This window comes from Agelaius tricolor, unplaced genomic scaffold (assembly GCF_023055355.1).
Source record: "Agelaius tricolor isolate 1412-34295 unplaced genomic scaffold, bAgeTri1.0.p SCAF_1, whole genome shotgun sequence".
Taxonomy (NCBI): Eukaryota; Metazoa; Chordata; class Aves; order Passeriformes; family Icteridae; genus Agelaius; species Agelaius tricolor.
In genome coordinates, this window is record NW_027269261.1 from 104,250,416 (window position 1) to 104,270,330 (window position 19,915).

The following is a 19,915-nucleotide window of genomic DNA, read 5'->3' on the forward strand; positions in this document are numbered from 1 at the left end:
GAAATCAGATGAATGTGCCTTAAAGAAGAGACTTTTGAAACAGTTTTCATTAACAAGCAATAGAAACAGAAACCTTATCCCTTCTGAAATCTATAAAGAAGATGACCACTTTTTATGGATTGTCATACCAAGAGATTGGACTCAGTGATGTGGGAAGAGCCTTTTTACCCCACTATACTTGTACAATATTTAAACTACAACCTTAAGCTTTAGGGTTAGATTTGTAATGATCAGCTTTATTCTTGTAGTATAAATGCATTCTGCAATCAGAGTAAAGATCAGTTTTCCCAGAGTAAGGACTCCCTTGGCACCAGCAGTGTATGAATAATGAATTTCTCCAATATCTACAAGCTGAATCAAATCTCCTAAATTCTTATCCATTGGGTATTTTGGATAAGATTGTCCCACATGATCAAAAAAGAAAAAAAATCTTAGAGGCTTTAGTGTCTACACTATAGAATCATTTGACTTCAAGAAAGTCCTAGTCCTGCACTGTGAAGGCAAAAGTCAGACCACAGCTCTGGGGAATGGTGTTTCATCTTATCAGAAACATCAGAAATATAGTTTTTGCAATACTCTTTTTGCAACAGGAGTTGCAACAGGAGCAGCTTTTATTTGCTCAACATTTTTGGGTAAAACTGGCTCTGCTTACAATTAAACGTTTCCTTCTTCTCTCTAGCTAACGATTTTTCATCTTTGCTGTTGAAAATGAAACTCAAATGTTTATTTCAACTGGGCTGTTACTGGTATGACTTTATTTTAGAGAAAATCCTTCTTGATTTACATCTAGAGTCCAAAGGGAATTTTGCCTCTTAATACAAAGAGGGAAGATTATATTTCAAAGATATTCATGCATTTTACTCCAGCTGAAGTCAATTGAGGGTGTGGGAGTTGGGAGGCTTTGGCAAATTAAGCCCTACACAGCAGCCGTGTTAATGATGGTGAGTCAGAAGGGAACCTGTACCACACTCCCACAACTGCATCAGCTCCCTGCTTCTATCATCCGGATGTGGAACACATTTACTTTTTGTCACTGAATTCAAATGTGACTGAATATAGAGCAGATCTGCTGAATAAGAAGGTGCAATTTTCCATAATGCCTTTTCAAAACTGAATAAAGGTCAAAATCTGTTTGACTTATATTGCATGAAATTAATTCAAATGAGATAATTTAGGACAGAATTTAGCCCCAAGCTCCTGTAAGACTACAATTACAGATGGCCTTTTCAGAAACAAAAGAACACGCTACAATGTCTCTCACATATGTCTTATAAAACTTTTCCAAATGAAATTAATGTTAGATACTAAATAGTTATTGCAGAGGACCACAAAAAATAATAATTCCATTACAATGGGGATAAAATAAACTAACTAACTTGAGACAAGATTTAAAGCTCAGGTACCTTTCATGGACTACTCCCAGTTAAAGAGCTTCATGAATACAGTTAATGAGCATTGCATAAAAGTCATCCTGGAGAGATATGATGGTCAACAAATATCTAGCATCAACCTAAGGATTTCCTCATTAGAACTGATTTGTTTCAGCCTGAATGGGCCATTCCAAAGCCTGCTGATTACTTAAACATAGAGAGCTGGTATCCTCCTCATTTCCTGAGAATTCTCTCCGCTCCCAGCACACTCACAGTACACTTATACTGTGATGGCTTAAGTCCAGGCTGTGAATGACGTATAACAGAAGGAGCAATCAAATTCTCCTGAAACCATTAAAGTCATATTTTCATTGCTAGTTTGTGGCACAATACTCCTATGACCAATAATTCTACTTGCTAGGAACACATAACAGTAATACAGTGAGACTGGTTAAAAATTAATTTATACTGGGCTACTTCAATTAGTCAGCACAACTCTAGAACTAACAGATGTTAGTAATGCAGTCTCATGGAACAAGTGTATGACACAGCTACACTGATCTTCTCTTTACTACCTTTCCTATTTAGTATCAGACTACAGGCAGGATATAAGATCAAATGCAATTATGAGTCTTTAGAGTTAGCAGCTGGACATGGCAGAAAATATTAGTAAGCTCTCTTGCCCTTAGAAGACCACCATGTGGAAGAAAATCAATTATTATAAAGTTTTGGATGGTTTTCCAGATATACAGCAAAAATTGATGAACACTTGAAAATTTTTCAACCAAAAGAGGACAGGTGTCAGAGGAAAGAGGAGACTTATTGAAGCACTTACAGCCTACTTTACAGCAGTGCATCATCACAGCGCTGGCTGACCTGAAACCATGGCACTGTTCAATGTCTATCACTATATATAAATTCATCAATTCTAAGGCCACAAGCAGCCTCTGCAAACACAAAGTCTTACTTCTATTGAAAACGGGACATAGGATGCCCAGGATGCAGTCTCACCTGTGTCGTAGACATCTTTTATGAAAAAGCCTTTCCTTAGGATTTTTCCTCCTGAGAAGCTGAGAGGCCTCAGGAACAAAATGTAAACACTGATTATCTGCTGCTGTGGAATGCAACAGGTGGATCTTTGATTGGCCCATTTGGATGTTTCTAATTAATGGCCAATCACAGCCCAGCTGGCTCAGACAGAGAGTCCAAGACAGCTGCCTTTGTTATCATTCCTTCCTATTCTATTCTTGGCTAGCCTTTTGATGAAATCCTTTCTTCTACTCTTTTAGTATAGTTTTAATGTAATATATATCATAAAATAATAAATCAAGCCTTCTGAAACATGGAGTCAAAACCTCGTCTCTTCCCTCAAGCTGAGACCCCTGTGAACACCATCACAGACCTGTTCAAACCCAGCTGCAGAAAACCTTTTCAACTTTTTCCTGTTTGGAAAACACCCACAGCTTTCTTTAGATGTGAATTTTCCTAATTTTAACATCTTGCCCTCAGACCATATAAATAACTTTTGGTTTCAAACTTCTGCTTCCCATGTAAAGCTTTAGCTTGCAAACCTTTGATTCTTTGAATAATAATAATTAGTTACTTGATAAATTTAACTAGATTAAAAGACATTAAGCTGTGAGAGTTATGTACTGCAGGGTTTATTTCCCAATAGGATAATCCCAAGGATTATAATGTAACCTCTCTTAACTATTGGTGTGTCTGTAGCAGCCGATGTGAACATATTACTGCTCTGAAGTAGTAATATTCAAAGGTGACATAACTTCCTTCCTTCTGTACAAATACTGAGAACAATAATATCACAGCTCATGCTCATCTGAGCTTTGACTCCTTGGACTTGAAAAGTTTTCCTGGTCATTTGGAATAATATGGCCTGACTTTAGGCTTAGCTGTATATAAATTCAGCTGTTTGTTTGCATCTAACTTGTCACATAGTCTTGATCACCTTGCATCAAAGACTTTCCCTTTTATTATTCACTACACTCTCAACATTTTTCATCTGCAACTCTATCAGTATCATTGTGTATTTTCTTCCAAGCATTGAAAAGTATTTGACTCTATTATATATTAAATATAATAGAGTCAAATGCAGATGCTGATGGCACTCGTAGGCAAATATCTGAAGAATGATTCTTCATTTATAGTAGTATTTTAAGACCTTTCACTTGCCCAGGTTTTAATCACTTCAGTATGTGCCGTGCTGATTTTGCTTCTTAATCAACATGTCACGTGCTACCAAATGAAATCCCTTATAGAAGACTAAGTGTGTTCCATCAGTTTTATTACCTTTATAAACAAAACAGGATTGCAGCATCATCTGTTTCATTATTCTGCCTGAGATCATTATCAGGCTGACAAATCTATAATTATACTTTTTTCTTGTTTACATTGGAACGGAATAGGATCTCCTATTTACATCTGGCACTACACAAATGCTTTGAGGGTTGAAAATTCACACTGAAAATCAAGCCTAACAGTTGGAGGATATCATCAGACAGCTCTGCTAAAAGTCTTGCATGAAGATTGCCTGGATTTGCTCCTTTGAGCAAATGTTTGGTTTTATTAGTCCTGGTTTAACATATACCTTTGTTTTTTTGAACTGAAGTATTTTTACCCTTATGCCATACTTGATTCGACAGCTGCAACATTGATATGGGGCTGCATGGTATTGCAACCTCTTCCTTATGACAAGACAGAGGATATGTCTCAGATGTGGTCTTGAAGGGGAAATGCCCCTTCTCATAGCTATCACTGTGCTCTGATATGCTGTATCATCTGGCTTTTTGTAAAGCAGGAGCTGTAGTATTTTATTTAATATATATTTTCCCTCCTCTGAAATGTTCTTATGAAGATCTGGCTTTAGATCGGTGCTAGACCAGAATACCCTTGTCATTATCTATATCAAAACATCCTTCGTGTTTAACTGACATTTCTCAGTACCTTTTTGTTCTTCACCTTCTCCCATTATTGCTCTGTATATCATAGTTTTCTTTGCAATCTCTGGTTGGAGCTGGCCAAATCTATTTTTTAAAATACACCTCTGAAATACAGTGATAAGAGAGATATGCTTCCATAGATATGTTTAGTATAGAGCAATATAAAATTCAACAGAAAATATCATATTGGCTGAGACAGAAACTGGTTTTTCCCACTAAAATAACCACATAATCTCTATCTATGCTTGCATTAGATATGACTTAATTAAATGTCAACATTATGTAAAACATTAATTTTCCTTTAAAATGTCAGACAATATACCAGCACAACACTTAAAATATTTTTCACTTTTAAATGTTAATGCAATGAAAATTTTTGTCTTCTAAGAATTATATTCATATGGGAATTTTTATAAAAAAGTTAAAAAGCCAAAATATGGTCAAAACCTTTCAATATGTTGAAAAAGAAACTCTGCATAAGCTGAAATTAATATTCAGAATGTTGTGACTTTGTATTTCACCCAAAATACTCATACATACACTCACACAAAGAGGATCAAGCATATAACCATTGAGAAAAATTAGTCTTGAATCCTGACCTTGCAATGGACTTGAAGATTTGGATTCTTGTGGCTCATATTTCAATAAGCTGGACTCTGTAGAAACAGAAAAAACTGCCAACAGAGAACTTGCTACAGAATTAAAACAGTCATTTGCAATCTTAAAACTCTATTATCTACTCATTTATTGATTAAAAATTCATCCTCATTACTGTAGCAACTGTCTTCAAACTCTCTTCCTTTATAAAATACAATTCTTTGTACTATTCTCAATCAGTCTGTTTGCCAAAGGCCCTGAGACATCTCAGGGAAGTTTCTGCAAGCAGGGCTTTAAAACTTCATGATTACTTTAGATATTGTGAAATAATCTAACTTGTCCGATATTAATATTTATTTTGTGCAGTTTGTAATCTTTTTGTCTCCTTTTCTCTGAATACTCACTGTGAACCACACATGAAAAGGGATGCTGTTTACACTATAACCTGACTATCAGCAGATCTGCACCCATTTTACGTAAGCACAAATTTTGCTCCGTATCCTAGTGTTGTGGTTTAACACAGTTTGGTTTTTAGTTAATGAGAAAATCCGTCAGTTACGGAAGTGATTCCCTGTGAGGACTGCTAACAGCTTCCTCCAGGCCCAACAGGACCAATCATGTGGCTACAAACAGAGGCAGCCCCGCACAGAAAGCAGCCCTACGGATGGGATTGAACCCAGCAGGGGCCAGAAAACAGCTGTGCAGCCAGAGAGGCCACTGCCTGGCAGAGATCACATCACCACCCGCATGCCCGGGAGAGATATTAACTCCTTCTGTGCACAGATGGAACTTGCAGACATTAATCCTCTCTTGAGTGAGAGAAAAGGAGAGGGTGAAGACACATAAAGAAAGCAACATAGAGACACAAAGGCCAGTAAGGAAGGATTCAAATCCCAGATGGGAGAAGAATGAGGGGATGCCTTACTCTTGGGCTGAAATTCTCTTGTAAGGCTATGGGAAGATCTAATTGATACATCAGACTTTTTTTTTTTCCTGTAAATCATGGAATCCCCTGGGGGGACGTAGCATTCTAACCACAAATTCATAATCAGCAGCAGAAATAGTCTGACGCATTTCCTTTTAATTTTATTTAACAGAAAAGGTGGAGATGTTGTATTGCACTAAATAGTTTATTTAGTAGTTGTTCTGCACTGGGTAACGGGAATTCTGTACTGAGTGCGGTATGTCATGTAGATTATTCCCCCTTCCTCATCACATGGTTTCTCCCCATGCACTCCTTTCTACACCCCTGGTGGTCTGCCCCATGGATACCCCTCCCCTCGCCCCTCCCCAATGTTATCCCATTGGCCATGCTCCTCTTTCCCCGCCCCCATCCCCTGGGGTATAAACCCCACTGCAGGGAAAGGTTTGGCCTTTTTTGCTACCTGGGTGGTTGCTGTGGCCAGCAGTGTCCCATCACAAGCCAATAAACAGGATACTCATTCCCACGTGCTAGAAGAGCGCTCCTCGTCTTTTATCTTCAGTCCATGCAGATCCGTGTGGGCTTGGGTTCCAGCTAGCTGGATCGGACCCATACAAAGCCCAGAGAACCACGGATTACTGCACTGGGGGGATGTAGCATTCTAACCACAGCCATGAGCAGAGGCACCAGTGTCAAAGCAAGCAGATGTTGAAGTAGCTGTGATCCAATGAGAACCTTGAACAGAGAGAGATGAGAAACTTTTCCCCAGGGATGGAAGAAGAAAACCTCTGTCCCCTGTTTCTTCCCTGTTCTCTGACATAAAAAAGAGAACTTTTGTTTCTAGACTGGAACAGTTCATCCTTAAAATTGTACCCCGAAAAGGTGAAATGACCCATGGTGGTAGCTGTGGGAAGACTACCAAACTGTGGGAGGAGCTTCACAATTGCAGATTTCAGGGCGGCTGCTATTTGTGAAAATTAAAATCACAAGAGAATTGTTTCTTATGGAAAAGTCTCCATGGCATGGCAAGAGAGACTCCTCTCCCTAAATGAACCGAAGAAACGTTATTTTAGAAGTGGTAAACTGACTGAAAGTACCAAATTTTGTCTCAACGTTACCACTGGGAAAGGAAAGTACAGATGGGGGGAGAAGTGTTCTGAAGGCTTTTGTAGCTGCAAGTCTCTTCATAGAAAGCAGGCAGGCACAACTTCCCAGGAATATTTCCTGGGAATCGCAGCAAGGAACCTCAGAGAAAGAGAAAACAATTCTTATTGCTATTCTCTGCTCATATTGTTTTTTGCACATGTGGAATGTGTAAGGAAGATTGTTTACCTGAAGGGATTTGGTAATTGGATTCTGGTGTTGGTTGTCTATATTAATTGGCCAAGATGTGTCCTGGCTGTCTCAAGACAGTCAGGGGTTTTTCTTTAGTTTTCTTTTAACATTCTTTAGTATAGTATCTTTTTAATATAGTATAGTATTAATGTAATATAATATAGTTTTAATAAAGCAATTGTTCAGCACTTCTGAATCATGGAGGCAGATGCCAATCATTCCCAAGCATCGGAGGCACCCTGCATTCGAGTTTTTTTCTGATTCTTATTTATTCTTCTTTTAGTTCTGTTAATAAAGTTTTTCTTTATATTCTCTAAAGTTTTGAGCCTGCTTTTGCCCTTCTCCTAATCCTTATCTTGAGTCTGCTTTTGCCCTTCTCCTAACCTTATCTCACAGCAGAAAATGAGTAAATAATTCTAGTGGGTGCACTGGTGTCAGGCCAGCACTCACCCACCTCATTAACTGATGAGTTGGCTGGGAAATTAATTTAGAGAACCAAAACCACTACATTTCATTGGTGTTTCTGCCTGGTTGAAACAAAACTGCTACACCCAGTATGACAAGATCACAGGACTTGGTGGTGGTGGTGGGGGGCAGGGAAAAGGTAGAATAGTGGCCTGTTGCTGCACTGCTTGCCTTACACACTCAGGAGAGGCAACTTTATTTTTGCTCAAACCTGCTACACCTCTCCAGCTCTGAATTACTATCCAATGTATTTTATTTATAATAGGAAACAATGTTCATTTTTCAAGTCACCTAGGAAAAGATGTGGCAGGGCACAGTTGAGTGAAAAAAAATAGCACAGGGTTCCCTTCAAGTTGCTAAGGAGGCTACATACGAAATCACAGCCATGGTGAGTGTTTTGCTCATGAGAACTTAACACTGTAGTGAAGATCAGTGTAACCCTGACATGCACGAGTAAGGCAGCACTGCCAGCAATAATCCTAAAATCCCAAAGCTGATATTCTTCATTTATGGCGTATTTATTGGTAGAAATAAGAGTAGAAATCTTCAACTCAACTACAACTCAAAATGTATTTCTCACTTTGACCACACCATGTCTGGCCTGCTGGAAAGCAGCTCTGCAGAGAAGGACCTGGGAGTCCTGGTGGACAACAAGCTGCCCATGAGCCAGTAGAGTGTCCTTGTGGCCAAGAAGGCCAATAGTGTCCTGGGGTGCATTAGGAAGAGCATTTCCAGCAGGTCAAGGGAGGTGATCCTGCCCCTCTACTGGTGAGGGCCTGGTGAGGCCACATCTAGAGAGCTGTGTCCAGTTCTGGCCTCTCTAGATGAGGACAGAGCCCCTGGAGTGGGTCCAATGGAGGGCAACAAAGACAATTAAAGGCCTGAAGTATGTGTTATGAGGAGAGGCTGAGGGAGCTGGGTCTCTTCAGCCTCAAGAAAAGATGACTGAGAGGGGACCTCATCCCTGTCTGTCAGTATCTAAAGGGACTGTGCCAGGGGGATGAAACCAGGCTCTCCCTGATGGTGACAAGCAATAGGACAAGAGGCAATGGGCAGAAACTGATGCACAGGAAGTTCCACCTGAATAGGAGGAGAAGCTTCTTTACTGTGCAGGTGACTGAGCACTGGATCAGATTGCCCAGAGGGGTTGTGGAGTCTCCCACGCAGGTGTGAGCCTGTGGCTCACCCTACCACCCCTGATATAGTACTGTACCTCCATGTAAGTTCACACAGCAGCAGACACCACTGAAATGCTGCAGAACTCCCCCCATGCATTCCAAGCAGTTGCTGTAGGACCAGATTGTTTCTTTTCGCACTGCTCTGAGCAAACAAAGTCATCCCTGCACCTTCCCCCACATTACATGGTAGCAAACAGCTTCTCTGTGAGAAGCTGTCCCTCTGAGCAGCATTGTTCCCACTCTTCTGAGCTGCATCCATGCCACCATGCTCACCCACCAACCCCAGGAGAGTGCGAAGTGATTCACCTCAGTTTTGCAGAACTGTAGAAAACTCTCCTCTGCTATGCTGCCAGTGTTCTAAGGCCCTCAAAAGTCCAGAAAAGAAAGGATGAGGAGGGATTAGTATGACCAGGTGATATCCAAGCCCTGCTTCTCGCTGTTTATTCTTGCTCAAGGACAATTCCATGTCTGCCTTCAGGGCTGTGATGTACTGCAGCTGGAGTAACACTATATATTCCTGTATATACCAATGTATACCTAACTTTTTATTTTAATTCATTGTCTGACTATACCTCTCTAACAGAACATGAGAAAACAATCTATGCAAATATGTAAGCAACATTTACTGAGGAGTCAGTAATGATAAATGCAACTCAAGCAGTGTAGACATTCTCACAATCAATTATCACAATCAGTATGATAAATGTAACAGCACAAGACAAAAACAGAGAAATTAACAGTAGCTTCTGCAAAATTTTAATAGAAAATAAAGGTTCCTAAAATATTATTCAAATCTCTATTAGATATTTATGTTTTAGAATAGCCTTTAAAAAGAAACTCAAGGCATATTTCACATTCCCAGCTTCTAATCACCTACTTATCAAAAATGTAGAGAGTACATTTTAAATTTGGGATGTCAATGAGTTGCAAAATTATTTTCTGAATACTTTTTTTAAAATACATGTTTAAATAAATAAAAATATATGTTTTGTATATATACATTACACCTGCATACATGCACATTTACTGATTTGTGTTATGTCATAGATAAAGCTTCTTTAACCTAAAGAAGCAAATAGAAGAAAATCTCAAAAGTGTGGAAAGCACAAAATGAATTCTTTATCTGAAATTAGAAAGTGAGTTGATACTGGCAGCTATCTTTGAAACTGTTATTCTTGGCAGGTTATTTTATCTATTTATTTTCTTTGTGACTGGAGATAAAAACACTAAATCATCATCCATAGTTTAGTTGCAATCTGTTACTGATAAGCCTTTACACATCTTTATTTGTTGTAACTCATTTAGAGCTCTTTAAATCTTGTACCTTTCCAACAAATAATATTTTTACTTGGGGTTTAGTGTATTGGGTTGTTTTTTCCCCACCCAAGGTATTTCCGCCGTGTAATTCTGAACAGAAATACAGTATTAATATTTAAGTGAAAAAAACCTTTCTCCTCCCTTATCATTATTTTTGCCATTTTGAAAAAAAAATATGGAAACCAAAAACCCCAACAGAGTACCTCTACTTTTTGAGACAAAAATGAGTATGTTAAAATTCAAATTATACACTGGAAATATACTCAGTGAATAACAGTCTACCTTTCTTCCCTGAAGTAATTGGTTTTGACTGGGTAGGGTTATTTGTACTTGAAAATTTCATAGCAGGCAGAGTCTTTTAAAAACATTACTTACAGTTGTATACAAAGAGAAAATTTGCAGCAACAGAAATATATTCAAAGTGATTTTTCTGAGAGTCACTATTTTAAGGAACTAAAATCTGGGTCTAGCATGAGTTGTTTGTACATAAATTATTCTGTGACTCCTGCCATCCTTCCTTTCAGTATACATTCCCATACCCTTTTTCATTATGAGCACTATATTTTCATGCTGTAGTCAAGATAACTTTGAAACCTTGAAATACAGCCATATTTATATGTCAGGCACGTACCTAACTACCAAAACCATTGATGACTAACTCCATGCATCTCCCTCATTAATAGCTACTCTAGGATGTCTGACAGAAAAGTTGAATGGGAGAACAGAAGCAATTACAAATTTCTCTTAGTTCTTCCCGAAAGATCCAGAAGTCACCTTTGGCTAATCACATCATTTTGAAATAGAAATCTGAGATTTTGTTATTGAAAGTGTTTTGAAATAAGTTCGCTGCAAAATGAGAGAAATAGCCCCCTTTCCACCTCAGGATGGAAAGCAGAAATAATGAACTCCAAAGAGAATAATGGAAGGAAGCAATAGTTTCCGCTTATGCATTCTTTCCTTCTTTCATGTGTCCTTCACAACCAGACCAAACATTTCACCCAGGTACCTTATTCATCATCTGACTCCAGCACTCCAGAGTTTCACTCTTTCTTTTCACCCTTTTATCTCACATTTAATCTGCCTTATCCATTAGAAATCTTACTATGCTAGCACTCCTTTTTCAGAATGGAAAAAACCTCTTTTTGTTTATCTCATCAGAGGTCACATTCAACCTGCTAAAAATCTGAGTCTCTTCTGGCTTAGAGAGGGAGAGAATTAGAACAAAGACCCTTCTTTTTATGGCTCTATTTCTTCCACACCCTTAAAACAATGCTTTCCTTCTGCTCAACACTTAAAAGTATCTCTCTACATTTGTTTGGGAGTGTGGGCATGTGCAATTGTGCAAATGATGTTTTATTACTATCATGGTGTATTTTTCATTAACCTTTCCCCCTTAAGACAATGTCTTTTTCCACCTCAAAAACAGTTTAAGAGATAGAGGTCATAGCCTCGTAGGTGCAACAAAAGGAAAGAAAGGTAGAATGGATTTAAATATCTTCAATGTCTTTGGAAAAGTTTCAGTGTTGTCATTAATCACCACCTGAAGGATTTGGTTACCTGCGGTGGGACAGGAATGTTTCAGGCTGAAAGCCTTGAACACTTCAGTCTGTACATTTAAATATCCAGTGGGAGAGGATCATCTCATCCTAACCTGGTATAAACCTGGAGTAGATTCAGCAGTGGAGTTCATGAGCACACTGACTACCGCCACCAACTCCAACCACACTACCCTGTACCCTATACTAATACGAGTTTTCTTTTGAGAACATTGCATGAATATAAAGAAATTAAAATCCATGCGTGACCCAAGCTCAAGTAGCTTGAGTTGAACAAAAGTGAGCTGGCACACCCACCCCCTCTGCTGTTCATGTTTGTCATGCTATTTAAATTGGATAACCATGATGTACAAATGCTGCCAAGTCAGGTTCCCCACCTGGCAAACATAGAGGGAGAAAGGTCCTGCAGGTAACGTGGTTCTGGTCAGTGGGAGACAGCTAAGTCCAGTGCTATCAAAACTAAGGCAGATTTTATGTCCATCCTCTATAGGCAGCCATTTTTGTGGGGCATTTGAGGATTACAAGTTTCAGGTCTGGTATTTTGAATTATAATTTGCTTGAGTTCTAACATCTAATACTTCTGTGTCTCTGCTTCATCTCAACCAAGCTGTCAGGCTGTTCCAGCCCCCTCAGTGTGGAGATGTTGCCAACATTCTTTCCCACTTCTTCATAATTCTATTAGCTGTCTGTAAAAAAAATGAGGTTTGGAATATGAATTTGGTTTAAAAAAAATCATTCTTATTTTTCTTAGAGTAGGAGGTTACACCACAAGCTGGCAATGAAGATGAAAAAGGAAGCAGGGTGTCTGGTTAGAAACAAGTAGTTTGCAGGGTTGCAATACTGCCTTGCCAAACTCCATTCCTAACACCAGAGGGAGCTGAGCAACGGGATAAATTCTGAAAACCCCCTTCTTGGGAAGCCCAGATTTTGTTGGCCCCTGAGGCTAATACTGCCATCCATATAGATTCAGAACAGAAAATAAAATTATTACTTATCTTCATAAGGAGACCATCCATTTCCTTCTGTTTGAGGAGGAGTAAAAAAATATCTTCACAATGTTTGCCCAAAAGTTTTCTTCCTTTCTATTGTCTTACTGAGAACTTTATCAAACTCCTTATTTTTTTGACATAGCATCCATTTTTAAAAACTAAAGCTTTCACACATCTACTTCTTGGGAAGTATTGGTAGTCTGTAACTTATATTTATTTCATACACAGTTATATTTTGCCCAATCTTAATTACTGCTTTTATAATAAGCCACAAATGTTTCCTTTTGCTTCTTCGACTTTTCATAGTTTTGCTATATGGATATTTTCATAGGTTTAATATCATAATCTTATTTATCAACAGCAATCTTACCTCTTCTGTAGTTAATGGTGTTTGGCTTTTTGTTTTTGTTTGGTTGATTTGGTTTGTCATTCATTTTTATGTTCTCCCCACAGTTTTAAACATATACTGTAATATAAAAACCTGTATGATCAGTATTCAAAAGTCTTGAACTAAAAATGTCTTAAAAAACTTTTAAAAAAAACCAAACTACCACATTGTCTTTAGTTTTGCTATAATTCTTCAAGAAAAATAAAGAATCTGCTGATCTATCAAGCTTGCATATACACAGTCTGTGATTATTTCAGTGCTTGTCATCAGCATAAATTATGACATGGGGTATCTCTATTGGAAGATGAAAAACCTCAATCCTTTCCAGGCACATAGCTGCAAAAAAATGTAGAGACTCCCACTGTATTCAGAACAAGTTCAACACACGTAGTTTGAGCCAGTAGTTGGGTACTAGCCTATAAATTGAACTTTGACATCCAATAGTTCCGTTTGGGGGATTTTTTTATTTATTCAAAACTCTCTTTTTTTTATTTTTTAATATTTCCTATTGACCTGAGCACTCTGTCATTGCTCATTGTGATAGCCTGCTGGATGGAGGACTTTCATTTTTGGCTTCACTTGCAATTCCTGTGCTGCAATAACTCTCCTTAAACATTTACCTTTTATTTTCTGCTCTGACATTTATGTACATCACACCTCATTTGCTGCCCAGGAGTCCAATTAATTTTAAAAATTACCTTTTCATCTGCATTCATTGCTGATCATTTCTGTGCAACAAGTTCAGGTCTGTATGAAACACCAACAACTTGATTTTAAGCAAGCTCAGCCTGCAGTTAAATTACTGATGTGTATGCTGTGTTTCTGAATGTGGAAGTGGTCATCATCCATTTGCATTTGCAATTATCCATTTCACATATACCATCTGCAGGTGAAGGTTTCAGGGTCCACAGTGGTCATTTCACATCCAAATTAGATGTTGACTGCACTTGCACATTTTACATGCAATTACTTACTTAAGGCACCTAAAAATCAAGAGATAAAATTGCTTTTTACAATAAAGGCAATGATCAAGTCGATCAGCCTGATGAAGTTCTAATAAAGATGTAACAGTGTGAAATCTTGAGTCATATTACCATTGTGTTTAAGTGTTATGCCAGTTATGCCAAAACTGCTGCTGCAAAGCTTTGTAGCAAATCTGTGGATGGATTAGGGCATTTGAAGAAACAGTAGCTGATAAATGGAAGGCTTTGATGCAAAGTTTGACTTTGTGAAAGAAGTTGAGGTTCTGTCGTGAAGAATGCAAAATGAGAGCATAGGCTCAGTTTTAGGGGAGGGAGATGTAACCCGTTGCTGAGTGTAGAAGAGCAAGTCTTACAGTGTTAAATCCATTGCAGAAGATGTTGACCAGCTAGTCTTGAACATGTGGCTGTTGGGCCACTGACATTTCACTGTTCAAGCTGCCTATATGTCGAGTTTAAGCATCAACATATATCAATGACATTGATGCTAAAATCCATCAGTGAGTGAGGTGAAATAAAGGGTTTTATCCTCACTCAGAAGAATTATTTAATTTTCTATTCATAAAAGAATGTCTTCATCAGGACCTGCAAAAGCAGCAAGAGTAAAAAGAAAGGATCAAGATAGATGCCCTTGTGCTTTGCTGAAGGAATGGGAGTTTCTCCTACATTAACCCAGTGAAGAACTTAGCTTCTTCCATTAAAATCCAAGGCTAATTTGGAATTTGTTTGGTTCCATTCATTTGAAACACCCTCATCAAACTGTTATCCCATTTGTGACTGTGAGAATTCCTGTCTTACAGATAAGTCTCTTGTAAAACATTTCATATTGAGCAGTTTTATTTCAGTCAAATTATAATGCACATTTCAACATCCTCTTTTCCATAATAATAGTCACTGACATTCCAGAACTTCATGACTCTTCTTTTGTTAAAGGACAATATGGTGCATGTTTTTGCTGACACCAAATTTATCCTTGTCAGAGTGTTTAAATTTTTTCTGTGGCAAAAGAAATTAAATTTTCCTGTGGTCACAGAGAGCCCCTGAGCTACCCAGCAAGCTTCACTTGTACATACATAACCTAAGCAGATGGGTCTCCTGAAAATTGAATTATGTTCCTAACTTATTGAGTAGTAGTACTTCTATAGCAATCTAAGGTCACGAGAGAGACAAGGTTTATAAGGAGAAGCAGTATTTTCAATCAAAAGATTTAATGCAATGTTGTAAAGAAGTGATACATTTGGGGTTCAGAATGCCTTAAAATAAGCATCATTGAATGACCAGTTTAAAAAAAAATAGAAAACTGTGGGATAATGAATTGTAAGAAAATAGAGATGATGCTGCAGGCAACCTTGCCCCCAGTGAGTTGCAGTTGAGCTAATTACCAAAGAGTGGAAGCAGCCCTGCCCTTAATAGGTCACAGCTATGACCAATAAGGATGGGTACTATAAAAGAGTGGGTTAGCTGATCAGGAAGGAGTTGGCTGGTCATAGAAGAAGAAGGAAGAAAGAGCAGGAGGAGGAGTCAGTGTTGCATGGTGCTGCCCATGGGAAATTCACAGAGAAAAGGAATAAATGTTTTACTGTAGGATAGTAAAGGGCTGACACTCGTCACCATCTCTGCCATCAGAGTCCACTGTCAGAAAACTATAAAAAATAACAACTGTTATTAAAAAGAAATACTTTTTTTTAAAAGAGGACTAATACAGTTTATCTATGTATAGTCTGTCCTTGTATATTCTCCTCCATTACACAGTACTCATTTTTGTGATGTATTGGAACAGGTGTTTAGTTTGTTAAAAAATAAGACTACAAAATAGAGGTATGGAACTAGATCTGTCCAGGTTACCAGGTCCAGTCATCATTTTGTCAGGTAAACCCTTTCTTAAATGTATTCTGCTTAAAACTGATTATGCTCCTTGCTTCCCCTTTTCCCATCACAAAAGTGTGGTTTAAAAACACACTGCCCCAAATCTTTGAAACTTGCTCCTAAATTGTACCTCAAGCTGGTTGATGGGTCATTTGTCTTGTGGCTGAAAGAGCACAGCTGAAACAGCTTTTAGCTTTCCCAAGTTTGTAGTCGACCTTCTTATTTTACTTGTCCAGAGTAATCATATCTGGTAGGGGTTTGCTCACCTAAATAATCCAGATTTTCATATTTGTCTTCTTGGAAGAAATAAATTCATTTCCCTGATTGTCTCACAGCCTGTGTTGGCTGCATTTTAACATAACATTTGTTAACATGGGGACCAGAACTGGGTATGCTACTGCTGCCTCTATTGGCATACTACCTATCTGCCCTGAATTGCTGCATCTTTTAACTTTGGTTGTCTTTTTTTTCCTGACCACATCACTTCAAGGGCTCACAGTCATCTTGTGATTACTAATGCACTCAATATATTACACATTTGTCATGTGGTGTTTGCTCATTCTGCTCATTCTCTGAGTCTTTTTCCGGAAGGAGAAGCATGTCCAGGGATGTGTCAGTCTTTAGTAGCAATTTTTTTTCTCACTCTTAGCTCTGTGGTATGTGTCGCTGCATATTTTTTATTTCCTGTCTTTTTTTCCATTTGAAAGAAAGTGTGAGGACATTGGTAATTTTTAATAGTTCCTGAGCAGCTAAATCCAGCACCTCAGACCAACTACACAGATTTTTGTCCTTCACATAGAAAAATTTTGTCCCTAGAGCAAAATGTTCAAGATGCACATTTATTGACCATGGTCTTACCCTGATATTCTCTGATGGCTATTCAGGTAATTTGGCAACAAAAGAGCTTGTCACCAAAATCTTGAAAATTAGACAGAAATCTAGCATGAAATAAATAGTGTTAACAGCCCAGATGACAGCTATGAGCTGCTTACAGAAACCTTTAACAGTACAGAAAACAATCTGCAGTATTTCGTAGCACCCATGAAGACTTCATACTTTGTACTCCCATACAGCTATACTGCCTGGATACTGTCAAGAGGAGAGGAGTGCATAACAAACTACAGTTAAATAATTCTGAGACATTCTGAGACCATCTGCAGTCTCTTTAATGAGAGCTAATATAGATGGTCATGCTTAGAGAGGTAGATCATTGATTTTAGCATGAATGAGAGATACAGAAAGAGGACTCTGTTATCCACAGAGAACAATGGCAGACAGAAGAGTCAAATGGTCTGACTCCTGGAAACTTGACTGACGAGGAAAATAAAATATTAGTTTCACTTTTTTTTTAAAATTGAAACCTCTCTTTTCAAGAAACATAAAACCAACTGAGATTTTCAGGTTGTCAGTTCTGGGAACTTGAATTTTGATATTGGTAATGAGGATATCTATGCATAGAATTCTTAATATATTTTTATCCAATGACTTTTAATTTGTTTCTTGGCAGAAAGAAGGGATTCACTCAGAACCTCAAAACAAGTTAAAATATGCAAAAGTGTAAAAAATACAATGAAATGCAAACCTCAGATGAGATTATTTTAAAAATAATGAGTGAGGGGGAAAAAAAGATCACTTTAAAATGCCTTGATGGGTTTATTTTAAATATTGGGTGAATGATGCAGCCTGTTTTCTTGTTTTGTTAATGAAGCATCAGGACCTAAAATATATTTAGTGTTTCATGAATATGCAATGAATTGCTAAATATTTGCCAAGAGTTTTGGCAGTGTGAACTTTCCTGAAAACTTACCAACCTGAACACTTAAAAATACTTTGAAGCAGCAAGAAGTCAAACACAGGAGCAGATCAGCCGCTCTCTTTCCTTAAGGAAATTTCTAGTGGCTTTTGGTTTTGGTCAGGGAATGTAGAAGAGCAGCCATCATGGATGAAATCTTGACCTCATTCAAATAATGTCTTGATCAAATTAGAGATGGAGCTGTTCAAAGGTTCCCCATGTAGGCTGATAGAACTGAATTGGAGTAATTATTATTGTAAGACACAGTTGCTTGTTTTGCAGCTGTCACCCAAAACAGAACCTTTAGTACACTTGGAGAGTTTGAAAACATTTTTTGGCTCTATTAAACACCAATTTATTTATAAAAGACCAGTAATAAGTAGAACTAGACTAATTACAAAACACTGTAAAATGAAAGCAGTTTTGCCAGACTGAAAAAAGAAAAAGAAATCAGCTTGGAGCTCTCACTTTACTTGGAGTTATGATTGTAGAATCAAATAATGGCTTGAGTTGGACTGGTCCTTAAAGATCACCTAGTTCCAACTCCACTGCCATGGGCAGGAAACCTCTGGGCTTTGTGGTTTTCTGACCCCTAACCCTAGGCAGAGCAGCCAAAGCTGCATGGCAGTGGGGCTGGTGCCCCTCAGGAAGATGTGGAGGAAGCCTTGTATTGGAGGTCCCTTGCCATGCCTTTTGTGGCTGCAGTGTGCTTGGAGCTCTGGGCTTTGTGGGTGTTTTGAACCCTTACCTTGTTTTTAAGCCTAACCCTAGGCAGAGCAGTAAAAGCAGGTTTGGGTTGAGGCTGGTGTCAAGCAGAATGGTGTTTCCTCACTTGATTTCAAAAATGGTCAGAAAATTATCCAACCTCCCCCTCTCTCCTTAGTAAAACTGTAATCAAATACTTCCAACAGTACGTATTTTTAATTCATGCCAACTCTATTTCATTTCTGCTGCTGGTAGCAGAGTTTTAAATGGAGCTCTGAGTCATATGAGGGCTCTGTGTGGCTGCTCTCCTTGAAAGAAACAGGCATAGCTGCATTAGGTGCCCTTTTGCTGCTCAAGTGTGCAGGCTGCCTTTTTATTCCACACTCCTCACAGTAGCTGTTCATGCAGAAATCATAGGCTGCAAACTGCAGGAGCTAAAAGGCAGATATTCTTCCTACTTAGATATGCTGCTGGGAGGGTGGCAGCACTGTTTAAGGAGAGCTGGAGTGGAGAACAATAATCCTACCATCCATTCCAGCCAAATTCCTCTGGGCAATGCAGCAGGACTGGAGATGTGATGCCACACAGGATAGTGGGATTGCTTAAATGACTTGGTTACAATTAGAAAGTTGCCAAAATAAGATGCTCAAATGGCTTCAGACTGTGCACTACAGATCCAAGATCAGTGTCCACCATTAGAGAAGAGGCAGCATATATGCCTCCTTTTTTTGTGCTGATGTCAAGTGCTCACTTGGGAGATCTCAGGGTTTTTGCTCTTGTGGCCAAGGGAAAAAGAAAAAAATTGCAATGCTTACTACAAATTTCTAATTTAATTTTTCCTTTTTTAAGATTTTAAGATTCTGTGGGTTAGCAAGTGTGAAGATATTAGGAGTAAACAAAAATTTGGAGACAGCAAGTCTAGGCCCAAATCTGTTAAAATATACACTTCTGTCATTTCTGTCATTGAAAATCAAAAAGGACATACAACTTAAGACAAGAAGCCAGGCCAGAGTCACAGGTACCTGCTCTATGACAAACCTAACTAATGCTTTCAAGCACATATTAAAAGTGCAGAGATTAATCCCTAGCAAATCCAAGGGATTAATGCAAAACCTGCTGAGTGTCACTGTTCACACCTGAACCTGTACTTTGGTAGCCCATTGAAGTTTGTGCTGCTACATTAGAACAGTTTTTATAGAAAATAGCAAACCTATGGCGAAAAATTCAGCATACAGTGACTGGTAGTTAATTAAACTTTATTTATTCTCAAGTGTGCTGTGCTGGCTCTAGAGATGTCAGTCAGGCTTTTAGGGTACCTACATTCAAGCAAACTGCACAATCTATAATCTAAGGATATTCTTTGATGTATAGAGAAAACACACAGAACAAGCTGACTGGAAAAGTTAGAAAATTGTGAGGATGGTATTCTAAGCTATGGTTGCAGCCTTTTGCAGGTTATATTACATCTTATCAGACAAGCATAATTTCTAATAGCAAA